The 17,341-nt window shown below is 49.4% G+C and overlaps 1 pseudogene; it reads right to left on the bottom strand.

The window, feature by feature from the left end:
* Positions 1-4,133: 4,133 nt before the first annotated feature.
* On the bottom strand, positions 4,134-4,281 carry LOC149435235 (U2 spliceosomal RNA; annotated as a pseudogene).
* Positions 4,282-17,341: the final 13,060 nt, after the last annotated feature.

The following is a 17,341-nucleotide window of genomic DNA, read 5'->3' as shown; positions in this document are numbered from 1 at the left end:
TGTGGCATTGCTGTACTATTTGGCGAGGAATTTGGAGCGGGGGGTGTCTGCTGCGGCGGTGGATCGGCGGTTGGCTGGTTTGGCCTTCTTTTTTAAGTTACAAGGGTGTCGGGATTTTACCAAAGATTTCTGGGTGCGTCAGGCTATTCGGGGTTACCGTAGGGCTCATCGCAGTAGGGATTCTCGTCGCCCGGTGTCCTTCGAGTTGTTAGGATCTTTATTTACACATTTGCGGTTTGTTTGTTCTTCGGACTTTGAAGTGGGCTTGTTTAGGGCGGCTTTTGCGGTGGCCTTCTTTGGGGCGTTGCGTATTGGGGAGCTTGTTAGTCCATCCAAATCGGTGCTTGGGGGGTTGTTGGTGGATGATGTTGTGTGCTCGGGCGACTGGGTGGAGGTGTTCATCCGTCGGTCTAAGACGGACCGCTGGGGTCGTGGTGCGCGGGTTCGGTTTCTTGCCCTTCCAGGATCACTAGTGTGCCCGGTGCTTGCGGTTCGAGAATTTTTGTCCCGGCGTCCGGTGGGGCAGGGGTCCTTTTTGATGCATGCTGATGGGTCCCCGTTAACTCGTTTTCAATTTGTGTCGGTTTTTCGGAAATGTTTACGGGATGTTGGTTTGGATGCGTCTTTGTATGCTTCGCACTCGTTTCGGATTGGGGCTGCTACTGAGGCCGCCCGGTGGGGTTTGTCGGATGAGGCGGTAAAACGGATTGGTAGGTGGGATTCGCAGAGATTTCGCCTGTACGTTCGCCCGCATCTGCTGGGGGACTAAGGGTGGTTTCCGGGTTCTTTTGGTTGATGGGGCTGGGGGAGTTTGTCCTGTCTCTGTGATGTTGTTGGTTCTTGTGGTAGTTTTTGTTCTTTTATTTCAGATGGAGCAGTTTGCCTGGTCTGGATCCTGGGGCACTCCTACGTTTTTTGGGGGGCTCGGCGGGCGGATGTGCGGCCTAATGGCCGGCAGCTGGGATTGGCTAGGCGAGCGGCTTGTGTCCGATGGATAGGTGTGCCGGGGATGTTGTGGGGTCGTGTGGTACCTGAGGTGCGGCGTTTTGCATGCCTGGATAGACCGCCGGATGTTTTGGTGCTTCATGCGGGTGGTAACGATCTGGGGGTTCGGTCCATGCGGGAGCTGGTGCGGGATGTTAAGCTGGATTTTCTTTACTTGCGTCGGGATTATCCCGAAATGGTGTTGGTGTGGTCGGACATGGTAGCCCGCACCTCTTGGCGTTTGGCGCGGTCGGTGGAGCGGCTCAATAAGGCTCGGATCAAGGTCAACAAGGAGGTGGGGCGCTTCTTTGTTCGGAATGGGGGGTTGGTGGTCCGGCACTTTGAGTTGGAGGTTGATACTTGGCGGTATCTGCGGAGTGATGGGGTTCATCTCAATGCCGTTGGCACGGATTTATGGGCTCTGGGTTTGCAGGACGGAGTTCAGAGAGCTGTTCGTTTGTGGTGGGGCACGCATGGGTAAGGGCTTACCCAGCGTGCTGTGGCGGTTGTTGGTCTTGGAGGCGGTTCTTATCTTGGAGGTACAGATAATGGTGTGGGACCCATCGGTGGTATGGTGTGCCCGGGGACATTCCAGTTAACCAAGGTTTAACTGGAAGGTGGTGGTGCTGCACTGCGGACGGTATGGTTGTCTCCGAGCTGGTTGGTTGCGGCTGGAGGCCTTTGTGTAATATGGTTGTCCGCAGGTGCATTTCATATCATTTTGGTGGGGTGCCTTCGAAGACCAACAACAACAACTCTGTATGTTTCTGTTATAAGGAATGGTTGGTGTTAAAAAATGTTTGTTAATAAAAGGCCATGTTGGCCATTTACTCCAAAAATTGGTGTCATGGTTTTTATTTAAGTATAGTAAGGGGGGAATTTGGATGACCTATCTCTGGTGCTCTAGTCATGCCCTTCAGGTGTTTTTATGTCAGGGGACCTCTTTACATATTCCACTTCCTTCCACATTCCCTCGGGGCAGATAAGCCATTGAAAGTTTCCCTTCCCAGACTTCCCTCCTGAACCTGTAGGGGGCGTAATTCTCCTGCAGCTTTTATCTCAGCTGTGTCTGCCGCATCATTACCCCCCACATCACATGTTTCAGGGTTATCAACACGCATGTCCACGTGACCTTCAGGTCCATCATTGGGCCTATGGTTACCCACAGAAACTAAATGAGCGACATTTACCAGTGCCTCGCATTCTTCCTCATCATCATAGATATCAACATTTACCAGTGCCTCGCACTTTTCCTCATCATCATAGATATCAACATTTACAAGGGCCTTGTATTTTTTCTCACGGTCAGAAACATCCATAACTTTGTCAGAACTCATTTCAGTGTTTGGCAGGGCAGTGTCTATAGATGGCACACACACCATAGGGCAGCGTCTGTAGATGGCACACACACCATAGGGCAGCATCTGTAGATGGCACACACCATAGGGCAGTGTCTGTAGATGGCACACACCATAGGACAGTGTCTGTAGATGGCACACACCATAGGACAGTGTCTGTAGATGGCACACACCATAGGACAGTGTCTGTAGATGGCACACACCATAGGGCAGTGTCTGTAGATGGCACACACACCATAGGGCAGTGTCTGTAGATGGCACACACCATAGGGCAGCATCTGTAGATGGCACACACCATAGGGCAGTGTCTGTAGATGGCACACACCATAGGGCAGTGTCTGTAGATGGCACACACCATAGGGCAGCGTCTGTAGATGGCACACACCATAGGGCAGCGTCTGTAGATGGCACACACACCATAGGGCAGCGTCTGTAGATGGCACGCACACCATAGGACAGCGTCTGTAGATGGCACACACCATAGGGCAGCGTCTGTAGATGGCACACACCATAGGGCAGCGTCTGTAGATGGCACGCACACCATAGGGCAGCGTCTGTAGATGGCACACACCATAGGGCAGCGTCTGTAGATGGCACACACCATAGGGCAGCGTCTGTAGATGGCACACACACCATAGGGCAGCGTCTGTAGATGGCACACACCATAGGGCAGCGTCTGTAGATGGCACACACACCATAGGGCAGCGTCTGTAGATGGCACACACCATAGGGCAGCGTCTGTAGATGGCATACACCATAGGGCAGCGTCTGTAGATGGCACACACACCATAGGGCAGCGTCTGTAGATGGCACACACACCATAGGGCAGCGTCTGTAGATGGCACACACCATAGGGCAGCATCTGTAGATGGCACACACCATAGGGCAGCATCTGTAGATGGCACACACCATAAGGCAGCGTCTGTAGATGGCATACACCATAGGGCAGCGTCTGTAGATGGCACACACCATAGGGCAGCGTCTGTAGATGGCATACACCATAGGGCAGCGTCTGTAGATGGCACACACCATAGGGCAGCGTCTGTAGATGGCACACACCATAGGGCAGCATCTGTAGATGGCATACACCATAGGGCAGCGTCTGTAGATGGCACACACACCATAGGGCAGCGTCTGTAGATGGCACACACCATAGGGCAGCGTCTGTAGATGGCACACACCCCATAGGGCAGCGTCTGTAGATGGCACACACCATAGGGCAGCGTCTGTAGATGGCACACACCATAGGGCAGTGTCTGTAGATGGCACACACCATAGGACAGCATCTGTAGATGGCACACACACCATAGGGCAGCCATCACCCACGGGAACCTCACTAGATGCCACCTCACCTGGTGTCATGCACTCTGCAGGCGGCTGTCCCACCATTATAACTTTTCCTACAGCACTTGGATCTGTATCCCGATCCTGAACAGGTCAGCTTTCTTCTGATCCATTTTGCCAGTTTTCACATACCACTTGTCCCTGTATTTCAGGGGTCTTATCAGACCTATTACATAAACCTCTTTTTGGCCCAGTGACCCTGATTTCTTTATGCACATCCGTCTGAGCCCTGGTCAGGATCTCTGCTGTTCTCTGGTCCATGCTCGGCCCTTCCATCACATGTGGTTTGTCCACTGGTGCAGTAGACATGCCCTTCACTGACAACTGACCGGCACCACCCTGGACCATAGCAGCAGAAATGCTTCCCTCTTATCAGGAGGTGAAACCTTGGACTCATTTTTAATTTCTCCAAAACCTCTCCCATAGATCACATTTCAATTCCAGCCTGTACTAATCATCAGGACCCCATCATTGCAGCAGGGGTACTATACAACCAACCATCCCCACAAGCAGGAATGATGGTGGAGCGCCCCCCACTGGACACTGATAAGAACAGATACTACACTTGATCTTAGCCAAAAGGCCGAGAAGTAGTAATGTTATACTATGTGATTTTAGTGATTTTAGTGAATGTCACTTTTTCAACTTTCAAATTTCCAGCCAGTTCCATCCCCCGTACGTCCCGACGCTCGCAGGGAACGGAACCCAGATGACAGATGCCGGCATCCGCCGGATTACATTGCCGGGGACACTGCAGGAGGGACATCGCGGGAGCGCAGGACAAGGTAAGTGACTGAGGGATCGCGGAGCAGAGCCGCATGGTATTCCCGAGTGTAGCTCGGGGGGGTTACCGCTTGTGGTACTGAAACTTTACCCCGAGCTACACTTGGGAATACCGCCAGGGAGGTTAATACTTCTGTTACAACCCAACCACTTGACTCTAGACCTAAGACCTTCCTGACGAGATTTAGGACACGGAATGCCGAGAGACCCACCTGCTTAGACTTAAGAAGCTGAAACTTTTAAAGGGACCTCCTCCCAGCTGGAGGTAACCACAACTTGGTGCTCCACCAGAGCGCTGCTGTTAGGGACCAGCCGGTGGTAGCCTCTAGCGTTCCACAGACCAGAATTCCCCAGGGTGCAGAATCTAAGTCCCGACCTGCTTGTTCACCAGAGCCCCTGATGGTGGGGATGGACTTGGAGCAAGCCAAGACCAGGTCGCGGCCCCTGGATGCAACTAGCTGTGGTAGAGGCACCTGTCGGTGGTGCGCAGCAGGTGAGAGTCCGATGTCAGGAGGTAGAGTAAGCGAGGTCAGACAGGCCGGGTCGGTAACAGCGGAGCAGGTCGGTACAACTGGCAGGCACAAGAATAAACGGGTCACGGTCCGGGTTTGGCAACTGGAGATCAAAGGTGCAGGAGCAGGCAGGAGAATGTTCAGGCAAGCCAGGGGTCAGAGCAGGAGAAGTCAGCAGATCAGGATCAGGCAGGGTCAGCAGCAAAGTAAACTCACGGAACACAGGAAAGACCATACGGCAACTGAGCACTGACAGATTCCATTTAAATAGGGCGCCCTGCACTCCTTTTGGTGCCAGGTGCACGTCCGCGATCAGGTCCCAGGTCCTAACACCCGCAGTGCGCCTCGGCACATCGCACATGCGCAGACCCATGCGCCGCGATCCGGCTCGGGATCCCTGACAGCTGCCAGGTGCTGGGCTCACTCTCAACATCTCAGACTCCGCATCATTAAGCTGCCCTCGATCATTAAGCTGCCCTCCATAAGCTGCCCTCGACAACCTCATTTTGACCCTCCATGCCAACATCACATTTGTGGGTCCCAGACAGTCTCTGCTGTATGCTCGCCCTTATCTATAGGCTGTTCTATGGACCCTCCTGCTGGTACAGCAGACACAGTGTCCACCTTCATTTTTTGCATAAAAGACTCATCTATCAACAAGATTATCCTTTTACCCCAATCCATTGTATATGTGCTCCATCCATCCGCCCAAGGAGACACATAAGAATAGACGGGCTTAGTTGTAGATCCATTGCACAAATCACTCTGGATCCTGTCAGACTTGGGTAACACCTGTTTTCCCACTGCAGGTTGCAATACCTCCCATCCACCACTTTGTTCTGGTGGCGCTTCATGAATTACCCACACATTTGTATTTTTGCCAGGCTGTATTAACCCGTTGTTTACCTGAACACTTTCAGTATTAGTATGATGGCACCAACACACTCCTATGACAAGGTGCAGTTCCACTCTGCTCCACCAGAGTGACATCGCAGTTGTCCGGGGCAACCTCCGGCTCCAATACACAGAGATCCCTGGAGATTTCTAAGCACACCTATACTGTCTTACCACCAGTTGCTATGGGAAATGACCCGTCTTTATTTACCGCTTTTGCACTGCAAGAGCTCAGGGTTTTCCCACCAGCAGTACATTTCTCAACATCGCCAACATTATCAGCATTTTTAGCTCTTGTGGGCTGTACTAGCCCACTACCAACCTGTGACTGGCAGACATTAGTGACATCACTTCCTTTATGAGAACCACGCACAGGTTTTACTATAACCCCTACCTCCCCACTGTACAAGGCACTGCACCGGGAATAGTCACTCTCAGGAGCACATTCAGTGGCCCAACTAACTGGGGTCACTCCTACATCAGAATGGACCATAACCAGTCCTTCTCAACATGACATCAGCAGTCCCAGCCATGGTTTTATCACACACAGTCTTACCCACCACAGTAGTAGGTGTCACCATCTTCCTCTAACCCACCACAGTAGTAGGTGTCACCATCTTCCTCTAACCCACCATAGTAGTAGGTGTCGCCATCTTCGTCTTAGCCACCACAGTAGTAGGTGTCGCCATCTTCCTCTTAGCCACCACAGTAGTAGGTGTCGCCATCTTCCTCTTAGCCACCACAGTAGTAGGTGTCGCCATCTTCCTCTTACCCACCACAGTAGTAGGTGTCGCCATCTTCCTCTTAGCCACCACAGTAGTAGGTGTCGCCATCTTCATCTTACCCACCACAGTAGTAGGTGTCGCCATCTGCCTCTTACCCACCACAGTAGTAGGTGTCGCCATCTTCGTCTTAGCCACCACAGTAGTAGGTGTCGCCATCTTCCTCTTAGCCACCACAGTAGTAGGTGTCGCCATCTTCATCTTACCCACCACAGTAGTAGGTGTCGCCATCTTCATCTTAGCCACCCCAGTATTAGGTGTCACCATCTTCGTCTTACCCACCACAGTAGTAGGTGTCGCCATCTTCCTCTTACCCACCACAGTAGTGGGTGTCGCCATCTTCATCTTACCCACCACAGTAGTAGGTGTCGCCATCTTCGTCTTACCAACCACAGTAGTAGGTGTCGCCATCTGTGTCTAAGCCACCACAGTAGTAGGTGTTGCCATCTTCGTCTTACCCACCACAGTAGTAGGTGTCACCATCTTCGTCTTACCCATCACAGTAGTAGGTGTCACCATCTTCCTCTTAGCCTCCACAGTAGTAGGTGTCACCATCTTCATCTTACCCACCACAGTAGTAGGTATCGCCATCTTTGTCTTACCCACCACAGTGGTGGGTAAGATGAAGATGGTGACACCTACTACTGTGGTGGGTAAGAGGAAGATGGCGACACCTACTACTGTGGTGGGTAAGACAAAGATGGCGACACCTACTACTGTGGTGGCTAAGAGGAAGATGGCGACACCTACTACTGTGGTGGGTAAGACGAAGATGGCGACACCTACTACTGTGGTGGCTAAGACACAGATGGCGACACCTACTACTGTGTAGGTGACTGTGTAGGTGACAGTAGGTGTCGCCATCTTCATTTGAGTGTGTCCTCTCATAAATGCATCCTCAACTGCACTTTCCTTGGCAACTTTTCCCTTGTGGCCCAAAGGAGAAGTAACAGACGCCCTCATAAGCTCCATGGACTCTCTGGCACCCCCTGCAGGCCCAACAGGTACTTCCTCCCTGTTGCCAGAGGTGGCTGCCAACATTTTAAAACCATAATCTGGGCTTCCAGATGAAGACATTTGCCCAGTAGCAGCAGTATTCCAGAGTCTGGGACAGGTAAAGATCCCATGCCCCCACTGACCACATTCCAGGCAGGGTACATTTCCACACTTATCTTTGTTGGGACCCTGAGCCACATCTCCAATGCAGCTCCTCCTTCCAGGAAATACTTTTCCTCCGGTCGCCATGGGAGATTGCACTCTCCAAGCAGAACTTTGCTGGCTCTTTCCAACATGCTGTATTGGCTCCTCTTGATGCCACTTGCCATGATCCTTGTAAGACATAGCCCCCGGTACACAGACAGCCCGACTGGCCTCCTCTGTGTTGCTTTGGGCAATCACTCTTGGTCCTGGCCTCTGGTCAGCCCCTCTCCTTGCACATAGTGTGGGCTTCTCTCTGCTGGACCTTCTCTCAAGCTGTGACATGTTCACATTTTCCACAACAGCTACTGGTTTAATTGCATCAGCGCTGCCAGGGGCGACAACACCCCTCTCCCAGGTATGGACATCCTGCAGCTCTCTCCTTGCACTGAAGCTTGGCTTGCTTTCCTCTGTAGGTTGTTTTAATGCTGCCAGAGGCCGCTTGCATCAGTCCACAGCAGACTCACACACATTTAAATTTCCCATCTTGGTTGGGGAATGTGGTATGTAACCCTCTAACCACAGGGCTCTATCTCTCGCTTCAGCAAGCATTGCCTCCTTTTTCTGTTTTGACCGCCCCATCTTTGCAGTCACGCACACAGCAGTGTGTTACACAGCAACACCATGGAACTCTGTACAGTCTGTCTCTTTAAGGCAAGTTCCTTTTCTCTGGCAGGTTCTCCTCACCGACACACACAGATTGTGCCGTCCATTGCACAGAAACACACATCAACAAATTAAAGCACTTTATTGCAGGGATCTCTAGTTCTGCCCAATGCCTCCACCACCATATGTGGGAACTCGCATCAAAATGGTAGAGCTTTCTTTTTTAAAGCACACAGCAACTCGCTTCTTCTTTTTAAAGGCCTTTTAGCCCAATTTTATTTGAAACGAAAGTTCAATAACAAAAATGTTTCCCACACAGAGGTATCCATCATCCAACAAATGCAACAAATATTCAGCCTCCTGGCTTGTACACCGATTTACGTCTGTCTGCTGCAGACTCTATCCAAAATGGTTGTTTTGCACCCAGATAGCCTCTAGCACACAGCTACTCTGGCTTCCACCTCTACTAGGTGAAGCCCACCTGACTCCAAGGCAGCGACCTCCTGTCTGCTTGGGTGGAGCCCACCTGACTCCAAGGCAGAGACCTCCTGTCTGCCGGGATGGAGCCCTCCTGTCTGCCGGGGTGGAGTCCACCTGACTCCAAGGCAGTGACCTCCTGTCTGCCGGGGTGGAGCCCTCCTGTCTGCCGGGGTGGAGTCCACCTGACTCCAAGGCAGAGACCTCCTGTCTGCTGGGGTGGAGTCCACCTGACTCCAAGGCAGAGACCTCCTGTCTGCCGGGGTGGAGTCCACCTGACTCCAAGGCAGAGACCTCCTGTCTGCTGGGGTGGAGCCCACCTGACTCCAAGGCAGAGACCTCCTGTCTGCCAGGATCAAGCCCTCCTGCCTCCTGTCTGCCGGGGTGGATCCCTCATGCCTCCTGTCTGCCGAGGTGGAGCCCAGAATCATGGTTTGAGCCTCTACAAAAAGGCCTGCACACACGTGCACAATCAGTGTGCTGGCTGCTCTCAAAATCTGGACCCCGGATTGGAGATTTCATCCCTCCCAAATCTCTTAGAAATCTCCAGGCCACAGGTCCCAAAACAGGCTTTACAAACCAAAGAGGAAACTGATAAACCAGTTTGCTCTGCATTACGAGAACTGCCTGGAGCCCCTCAACCTGTATAGTCGAAAATCCTGGATCTCCATCGTGATTTCCACCATGGCAGGATACCGCACTGCCACAATATATATACATTATATACAGTCCGGGGGAGGGGGGACTCACTTCTGGGAGATACTGTATATATATATATACATTGTATACAGTCCGGGGGAGGGGGGACTCACTTCTGGGAGATATTGTGTATATATATATATATACCTACATTGTATACATTCCGGGGGAGGGGTGGACTCACTTCTGGGAGATATTGTACACAGTCTGGGGGGTACTCACTTCTGGGAGATATTGTACACAGTCTGGGGGGGACTCACTTCTGGGAGATACTGTATGTATATAGTCAAACGTGGGTTTTGAATTGTTTTTCTCACAATCCTGCGAGCTGTTCTGTCTGATATTTTTCTTGGTCTTCCAGATCTTGCTTTAACTCCCACTGTTCCTGATGACTGCCATTTCTTAATTACATTCCGAACAGAGGATATTGACATCTGAAAATGCTTTGCTATCTTCTTATAGCCTTCTCCAGCTTTGTGAGGGTCAACTATTTTCAGTTTCAGTTTTCTAGACAACTGCTTAGCAGAACCCATGGTGCTGATTGTTGGGGCAAGGTCAGATGAGTCGGGGCATTTAAAACCTTTGAGATTGACATCACCTGGTCTTCCCAGACGATGATTGAGAACAATCCGTGACACTGGCAGGTCTCAGCTTGGCAAAGGGGGCAGTGCATGCTATAAATTCTGCAGGGGGCCCAAACTTTTGCAGACGCCATTTTTTTGTTTTCTGTTATTTTGAAAGTGTAAATGATGGAAATAAAATCTAACTTTTGTTGACATATTATAAGAATGTCTAATCTGTAATTTGATGCCTTTTGGAGATTTTTCCATCTTTGCTTGGCTTCTTTATGCACATTAATACAAATTTTTAGCTGGGGTGCCCAAACATTCGATCCCCACTGTATATATATTAGACATTCTGTATGTATATATATATATATATGTGTGACGGAAGGTGGGGGGCCCATGGAACCCAGCTGACTTTGGAGAGGTGGGGAGACCCCTGTCTCAGCTCCCCATATCCCTCTTATGTGTAAGTCACCCTGTACATGTTAGGGGTACAGGGTGATCTGTCCTAATATTGTGTAGACATGTATAGGTGGGGTGGGGGTTGTGGATTGTTTGGTGTTATGTGGTTTCAGCCCATTGTTCTGTTGTTTCTCTGGCTTGGGAGCAAACTATTATGGGATGTATGTGTTTATGTGTATTAGCTTAGTGGGGGGGGGGTCTCCAGCAGCCCTCCCTCCTGATGGGACTGTCTGCTGGTGTGTAGTTTGAATACCTGCGTGTCTCTTGTTACTAAATGTAGATTGCCCCGCCCTGTGTCATTATGCAGGGAGGGGGGACTGTCCGCTGAGTGTATATATCTTGTATCTGTGTTCCAATAAACTAGTCTACCTCCTGGATTACTTCAAGACTGGTGTCGTCTAGTCTTGTATAGTCGGCTGTGGTGTCTGTGGTCGGTATTTGAACGAGGAAGCGGTATTCTAACGGAAGTATCCAAGCGCAGTCTGGGGTCGGTTCCGTTACATTGGTGGCAGCGGTGGGATTGTGTTTCCAAGCTGTGAACACGTCCAAACCACCACCGTAAATCAAGTTTAGGAAAGTAGACGTCGGTCACCCCAGTGGAGATATGGACCTGGCATCAGAGTTCCTGGGGCTGCTGCGGATCGTTCTTGCAACATACCCCAGGACTGTGTCTGCGGATGAGTACCTGGAGCTCAGGCAGCGGATTCGGGTGGTGCTTTGGAGTGGAGCCCTCCATTTTGCTGGTATGGACAAGGGCAAGTGCTATCCAACCCCAGGGAACGGGCCAGGGACCATCAGAAGTTATGGATGCCATTCCTGGGAGAGCGACCCCAGGAGCAATGGGTGACTGAGTTGGACAGGCTGGTCCAGCAGGAGATAGAGCTGGACAACCGATATCGGGCTCTGCAATGGTACGCAGAGCAGGAATATTTAGGGGTGACAACAGAATGCTCTCCGGAGGGATATGACTTTGGTGGCCCTGGATTGCTGTGGGAGAGCCTTACAGATCATTTTGTGTTTGGCGATGAAGGAAAACCTACCCTGGAGGACCTGCGAGAAGACAGAGAGGCTATGTTCAGTCTCACATTTTGAGGAGACAGCAAATTTACATGTTTAACAAGCTGTACACTGACTACGTCACATTGTAGCAAAGTGTCATTTCTTCAGTGTTGTCACATGAGAAGATAGAATAGAATACTTACAAAAATATGAGGGGGGGGGGGACTCACTTCTGGGAATACTGTGTGTGTGTGTGTGTATATATATATATATTAATAGTGCCCATGTGCCGGGAACTTGAGCGAAGATGTGAACTGATTTAGAGAATTGAAAAAAAGACACAGATTACAGTACAGATTACATCCGGTCACTAACCTCTTGTGGCTGTGAAGGAGGTTCAGTTTCCTGTCTCGTAGAGTTTGGTTTGTGTTTTCACTCACACGACATCAGTAATTCGTTCACCTACCTGGAGATAGCATGGAGCCCATAATCCTCCTCCTGGGGGTGATCTCAGGTAAGTACACACAGCACAGTCCAGGCTGCAGGTTTGGGAATTTTTTTTATTATAATAATATATTTTATTATCTTTTTTTCTATTTCTTGCAAAGATGTCTTTAAAAACCACACTATTAACTTTTAGTAAAAGTTTCTTTTCACAACGTCCGGCATTTTTTGCTGGCTGATAGCTAAGAAGAATGGGAAATTTGAGTGGCGAGTGATAAAGTTTTACTTTTGTCTGCTGGTGACTGCTGGTGCTTGTAGTTGTTTTATTTTCTTCTTTGGGTCTTGCTGAAAGCTTTTACTTTATTTACATCCTTTTTTCTGTCACTTTTTAAATAGCATTTTTTTCCTTTCCTTGTCTTCCTTAAGTCTGCTAATTAAGGGGCGGGGTTAATTGGTCTCAGGCGATACAGGTCTATAGAACTTTCTGTAGAGCTCACTCTGAGCGCGCTCATTCTTGACCTTGCCTGCATTTTGCTTGCTGGACCTTTGACCAAGTGGACATTTGATAAGTGGAGTTAAAAAACTGGAGTTGGAAACAGGAGATTATAACCGGAGTCTACTGACCTGTATGTGACAACTGATATTTCCTGCTAATACTGTACCTGGGACATGAGGTCTAGCGGGGTGGAAGGGTTTGGGCTGCGTGCATGCGGAAGGGTTTGGGCCATGCGCAGTGTGCCGCGCGCATGCGGAAGGGTTTGGGCCATACGCAGTGTGCCGCGCGCATGCGGAAGAGTTTGGGCCGCGCGCATGCGGAAGGGTTTGGGCCGTGCGCAGTGTGCCGCGTGTATACAACAATGTAGCAACAGCTCCCGGATGGATTCCGCTGTGACAGATGTGAGCGGGTTGCCCTTCTGGAATCTCACGTTAGAGGTCTGGAGGAGAAAGTTGCAACACTGGGCAGCACCAACAATTTTAAAGGGGTCTTCTGCTCTCTGATCGGGTAGCTAATGGGATTGATGTGGAGGGCGGAGGGTCTAATCAGGATTATCAGGTAGGAAGATGGGTTACTGTAATGAGAGGGAGTGGTCGGGGCTCACAGAAAAGGAAGGCTGGCCCTGGGTTTGAGCACTCAAACAGATTTGCCAAGTTGGGTGAAGATGTGGGGGTGACAGCCCTGGATGTCACTGCTATCTCCAACAGCTGGGAGGGCAGACCATCTGGGAGGGGTGGGGAGGGTATTGCAGGAAGGCCTAGACTGGGGGGGGATTGTAGTGCAGGAAGGCCTAGACTGGGGGGGGATTGTAGTGCAGGAAGGCCTAGACTGGGGGGGGGATTGTAGTGCAGGAAGGCCTAGACTGGGGGGGGGGATTGTAGTGCAGGAAGGCCTAGACTGGGGGGGGGGGATTGTAGTGCAGGAAGGCCTAGATAGCTGCTGGTAGTAGCGGATTCTATAATCAGAAGGACTGATAGAATAATTTGTTGCCAGGATCGCCTCAACCGAATGGTTTGCTGTCTCCCTGGTGCCAGGGTTCTGCATGTGGTGGGCCGAGTTGATAAATTATGGGGAGGGGCGGGGCATGACCCGGCTGTCTTGCTCCATGTTGGAACCAATGACAGAATACATGGAAGGTGGAGGCTCCTTAAGAGTCAATGTAAAGAACTCGGCTGCAAGTTGAAGGGAAGGACCTCCAAGGAGATATTCTCTGAAATATTACCTGTGCCATGTGCAACTCAGGAGAGACGGGGGGATTAGAGAACTCCATGCATGGCTGAAGACCTGGTGTAAGAGGGAAGGATTTGGGTTTCTAGAGCACTGGGCTGACTTTTCATTGGGGTGCAACCGATATGCTAGAGATGGTCTACACCTACATGGAAGGGGGTCTGCTGTGCTGGGGGAGGGGTTTATGGGAAGGCTGGATGAGTATATAAACTAGGATGGAGGGGGAAGGGAGAATTTGATTATAAGGGGGTAGACAGATCAGACCGGGGTCAGTACTTATTGGGGGGTGGAATGGGGAAAGATGGGGGGAGGGGTATGGCAGATAAGAAGGTTCCATGTTACAAACAACCAGTGGAATTGGTATCATTTGTATGAGAATAAAAAATATGGAAAATCCGTGTGAACAAGGTGTCAGTGAATGAACAAGGTGTCAGTGAATGAACAAGGTGTCAGTGAATGAACAAGGTGTCAGTGAATGAACAAGGTGTCAGTGAATGAACAAGGTGTCAGTGAATGAACAAGGTGTCAGTGAATGAAAGTGTTTGTTCCCCAATGCCAGAAGTGTGCCCAGCACAATAGGTGAGTTGGAAGGTTCGGTGAATGAAGAGAACTAGGATTGAATTGGTATTGCTGAATCTTGGCTTCATTCCTCACATGACTTCATATTCCTGGCTAGGTTCTCTTTCGGAGAGACATGTTAATAGGAAAGGTGGTGGTGTCTGTCTCTATGTGAGAAGTGATCTCACAGCGAGTGTGAAGGAAGACATAGTTGATGGAGAGTGTGATGAGGTGTACTTGGACAGAGGGGTGGCGGTGGACGTGGTATACTTGGACAGAGGGGGGGCGGTGGACGTGGTATACTTGGACAGAGGGGTGGCGGTGGACGTGGTATACTTGGACAGAGGGGTGGCGGTGGACGTGGTATACTTGGACAGAGGGGTGGCGGTGGACGTGGTATACTTGGACAGAGGGGTGGCGGTGGACGTGGTATACTTGGACAGAGGGGTGGCGGTGGACGTGGTATACTTGGACAGAGGGGTGGCGGTGGACGTGGTATACTTGGACAGAGGGGTGGCGGTGGACGTGGTATACTTGGATAGAGGGGTGGACGTGGTATACTTGGACAGAGGGGTGGACGTGGTATACTTGGACAGAGGGGTGGACGTGGTATACTTGGACAGAGGGGTGGACGTGGTATACTTGGACAGAGGGGTGGGCGTGGTATACTTGGACAGAGGGGTGGCAGTGGACGTGGTATACTTGGACAGAGGGGTGGATGTGGTATACTTGGACAGAGGGGTGGACGTGGTATACTTGGACAGAGGGGTGGACGTGGTATACTTGGACAGAGGGGTGGACGTGGTATACTTGGACAGTGGGGTGGACGTGGTATACTTGGACAGAGGGGTGGACGTGGTATACTTGGACAGAGGGGTGGCAGTGGACGTGGTATACTTGGACACAGTTCCCCACACACGGCTAATGTTTAAGGTAAAGTCTACTGGCTGGAAAAATCTGAATGTAAGTGGATAGAAAACTGAGGGATTTTTTTCTGAAGCCAATACTCTTAGGAGTGTCAACCCCCGGTCCCCTGCTGTGCTTCACAGGGTCGTGGATCAGGGGGTACCACCAGTCATCCTGGACGGGTTCCAGGCAGCTGGGTGAATCAGATGTGGATGGGGAGGGTGATCAGCATGGTGGGGGGCAATCACTGGAACTGATCCCCTCTATGATCTCCATGTATAATACATAAGTGGGATATGATCTCCATGTATAATACATAAGGGGGGGATATGATCTCCATGTATAATACATACGGGGGGGATATGATCTCCATGTATAATACATACGGGGGGGATATGATCTCCATGTATAATACATAAGGGGGGATATGATCTCCATGTATAATACATACGGGGGGGATATGATCACCATGTATAATACATAAGGGGGGGATATGATCTCCATGTATAATACATACGGGGGGGATATGATCTCCATGTATAATACATAAGGGGGGATATGATCTCCATGTATAATACATACGGGGGGGATATGATCTCCATGTATAATACATAAGGGGGGATATGATCTCCATGTATAATACATAAGGGGGGATATGATCTCCATGTATAATACATAAGGGGGATATGATCTCCATGTATAATACATAAGGGGGGGATATGATCTCCATGTATAATACATAAGGGGGGATATGATCTCCATGTATAATACATAAGGGGGGATATGATCTCCATGTATAATACATAAGGGGGATATGATCTTCATGTATAATACATAAGGGGGGATATGATCTCCATGTATAATACATAAGGGGGATATGATCTCCATGTATAATACATAAGGGGGGATATGATCTCCATGTATAATACATAAGGGGGGATATGATCTCCATGTATAATACATAAGGGGGGATATGATCTCCATGTATAATACATAAGGAGGGATATGATCTCCATGTATAATACATAAGGGGGATATGATCTCCATGTATAATACATAAGGGGGGGATATGATCTCCATGTATAATACATAAGGAGGGATATGATCTCCATGTATAATACATAAGGGGGATATGATCTCCATGTATAATACATAAGGGGGATATGATCTCCATGTATAATACATAAGGGGGATATGATCTCCATGTATAATACAAAAGGGGGGATATGATCTCCATGTATAATACATAAGGGGGATATGATCTCCATGTATAATACATAAGGGGGGATATGATCTCCATGTATAATACATAAGGGGGGATATGATCTCCATGTATAATACATAAGGGGGGGATATGATCTCCATGTATAATACATAAGGGGGGATATGATCACCATGTATAATACATAAGGGGGGATATGATCTCCATGTATAATACATAAGGGGGGGATATGATCTCCATGTATAATACATAAGGGGGGATATGATCTCCATGTATAATACATAAGGGGGGATATGATCACCATGTATAATACATAAGGGGGGGATATGATCTCCATGTACAATACATAAGGGGGATATAATCTCCATGTATAATACATAAGGGGGGATATGATCTCCATGTATAATACATAAGGGGGGATATGATCTCCATGTATAATACATAAGGGGGGGATATGATCTCCATGTATAATACATAAGGGGGGGATATGATCTCCATGTATAATACATAAGGGGGGATATGACCTCCATGTATAATACATAAGGGGGATATGATCACCATGTATAATACATAAGGAGGGATATGATCACCATGTATAATACATAAGGGGGGATATGATCTCCATGTATAATACATAAGGGGGGATATGATCTCCATGTATAATACATAAGGGGGGGATATGATCTCCATGTATAATACATAAGGGGGGGATATGATCTCCATGTATAATACATAAGGGGGGATATGATCTCCATGTATAATACATAAGGGGGATATGATCTCCATGTATAATACATAAGGGGGGATATGATCACAATGTATAAT

This window comes from Staurois parvus, unplaced genomic scaffold (genome assembly GCF_062004578.1).
Source record: "Staurois parvus isolate SC_StPar_1 unplaced genomic scaffold, SC_StPar_1.0 ptg001572l, whole genome shotgun sequence".
Classification (NCBI taxonomy): Eukaryota; Metazoa; Chordata; class Amphibia; order Anura; family Ranidae; genus Staurois; species Staurois parvus.
The sequence above is the reverse complement of the archived record's forward strand: the minus strand, read 5'-3'. Positions and strand labels throughout refer to the sequence as shown.